The sequence below is a fragment of the Octopus bimaculoides genome, chromosome 28 (assembly GCF_001194135.2).
Source record: "Octopus bimaculoides isolate UCB-OBI-ISO-001 chromosome 28, ASM119413v2, whole genome shotgun sequence".
Classification (NCBI taxonomy): Eukaryota; Metazoa; Mollusca; class Cephalopoda; order Octopoda; family Octopodidae; genus Octopus; species Octopus bimaculoides.
The window spans coordinates 17,973,042-17,975,381 of NC_069008.1; the positions used below are offsets into that span (position 1 = coordinate 17,973,042).

Genomic DNA, 2,340 nt, shown 5'->3' on the forward strand with positions numbered 1-2,340 from the left:
TATATATATATATATATATATATATATATGTAATGTATATGCGAGGATTACTGGTGGTTATACATACATAAGTTAATAATCTATGAATGCTTATGAATAAGAGTATAACTTTATATATATACGTGGCTGTGTGATAAGAAGCCGACTTCCGAACCACGTGGTTCGAGGTTCAGTCCCACTGCATGGTATCTTGGTCAAGTGTCTGCTATTATAGCCTCAGGTCAACCAAAGCCTTGTAAGTGGATTTGGTAGGCAGAAACTGAAAGAAGCCCAACTTATATATATATGTGTGTGTGTATGTGTGTGTGAGTGTGTGTTTGTGTTTGTGTTTGTGTGTTTGTGTTTGTCCCCCCACCATCACTTAACGACCGATGTTGGTGTGTTTACGTCTCCATAACTTAGCGATTCGGCAAAAGAGACCGGTAGAATTAATACTAGGCTAGGCTTACAGAGAATAAGTCCTGGAGTCGATTTGTTTGACTAAAAGGCGGTGCTCCAGCATGGCCACAGTCAAATGACAAAAACAAGTAAAAGAGTAAAAGAATAAAAGAATACACACACACATGTATATCAAAGCACACACACACACACACATATAAATCAAAACACACACACACACACACACATATAAATCAAAACACACACACACACACACATACACATATATAAATCAAAACAGACACACACACAGATGTCCACTCATATAAGCAGTTAGTAAATACCATCTGAGAGAGAGAGAGAAGAGAAGATAGAATCTGGGATTGGCCCATTGATGCAAACAGGAAATTCAAGACATTTAGATCTTGACAAAGAAAATGCCAATGTTTCATTCTGTGCTGTATTTCTAGAACATTCCATTGCCGTATGTTGAAGCTGAGATGCAGATAACTTTGAATACAGTGTAAAATTAAAAAGGAACATTAAAAACATATATACATGGTGTGAGATGGGCGTAGGCATGTTTTGAATTGTGTGCTTATGGATTACAAATTTGGTTTAACTGTTCTGTTCCAGGTTCAATTCTATAGCATCGAGATATACACACACACACATATATATATTCATATATACTTATACATACATACATTCATACATACATGCATATATGTATATATATATATAACAAATGAAAGACAGAAGATGGAATATATACAAGAATATATTATTAATCACGACAATTGTTTCGACACATCTAGCATCGATTCCTCGTGGGTGGACACTTAAGAACTGGTTCAGGAGCATCTGCTGATGCAGATGTATCTTGTCGGGTGATAAATAAATAAAAACAACCCATTAAAATGACTTCCACAATGTAAACTTTCCATTTTGTAGAGAGAAAAACAGCCAGACAGAGGGGAAAAATCTTCATATATGTATGTGTGTGTGTGTGTGTATAGTATGTACATCATCATCATCATCATTTAATGTTGTTGTCCATGCAGGCATGGGTTGGACAGTTTACTCAGGGCTGGTAAGCTGAGGGGGCTGCATCAGACTCCAGTCTGATTTAGCCTAGTTTCTACAGCTGGATGCCCTTCCTAATGCCAACCACTCCAAGAGTATAAATGGGTACTTTAACATGCCGCTGGCACTGGTGCCAGTTGTATAACACCAGTATCTTCCATGATTATAATTTCACTTGTCTTGATGGGTCTTCTTCTCAAGCATGGCAGTGTTTCAAAGGTCTTGGTCATTTGTCCTTGCCTCCATGAGGCCCAACGCTCGAAAGATGCTGTTTATGCGCCTCTGGCATTGGCCACAACTACGATTTCACTTATATACACATGTAGCCGCATGATTAGATTTTTGTTTTGCACCGTCAGATACTGTATTGAGTGCTAACCTCATGCTGGTTTAACTGCTTCAGGTCAGTTGGTGGTCAGTCATTAAACTGTTAACACGAGCCATGCGCTGTCAGGGTTCTTTTCCAACCCACATGTAGATAGCCATGCATGTTTCTCCTTCATGCATCCAGCTATCATGGCGACTCAACGAGAGTCATACCAACATGGATAGCGTCATAGCTTGAACCATCTAACTCTTGTATGGGTCATGAGGTACAATGAACTACCAGTAAGTGTTTCTATGGCTATAAGCACACACATCCTGAACGGACACCTGAAAATTCCTTCATCACACAAGTTGCCGCTTATACTTTGACCAGTTAACAACTCTTGCACCTATATATATAGGGGCAGGAGGGGCTGTGTGGTGAGTAGCTTGCTTCCCAACCACATGGTTCCGGGTTCAGTCCCACTGTGTGGCACCTTGGGCAAGTGTTTTCTACTATAGCCTAGAGAGAGAGAGATAGACACACACACACACACACACACACACACA

The 2,340-nt window shown here is 39.7% G+C and overlaps 1 protein-coding gene and 1 long non-coding RNA gene across 3 annotated transcripts in view; one reads left to right on the forward strand and one right to left on the reverse strand.

The window, feature by feature from the left end:
• LOC106872276 (probable serine/threonine-protein kinase ifkA) overlaps positions 1–2,340 on the reverse strand; it is a 47,456-nt gene that overhangs the window by 35,543 nt on the left and 9,573 nt on the right. The gene's annotated exons all lie outside the window — the stretch shown is intronic.
• Positions 1–2,340, forward strand: part of LOC106872273 (uncharacterized) — a 29,356-nt gene that overhangs the window by 11,065 nt on the left and 15,951 nt on the right. Inside the window, exon 1 of one of the 2 annotated variants that reach the window (XR_008266941.1) lies at positions 2,113–2,211. The exons of the other annotated variant lie outside the window; for it this stretch is intronic. This is a non-coding gene — a long non-coding RNA (uncharacterized LOC106872273). Of the gene's footprint in view, positions 1–2,112; positions 2,212–2,340 lie in introns of those variants that run through there. 2 annotated transcript variants of the gene reach the window in all.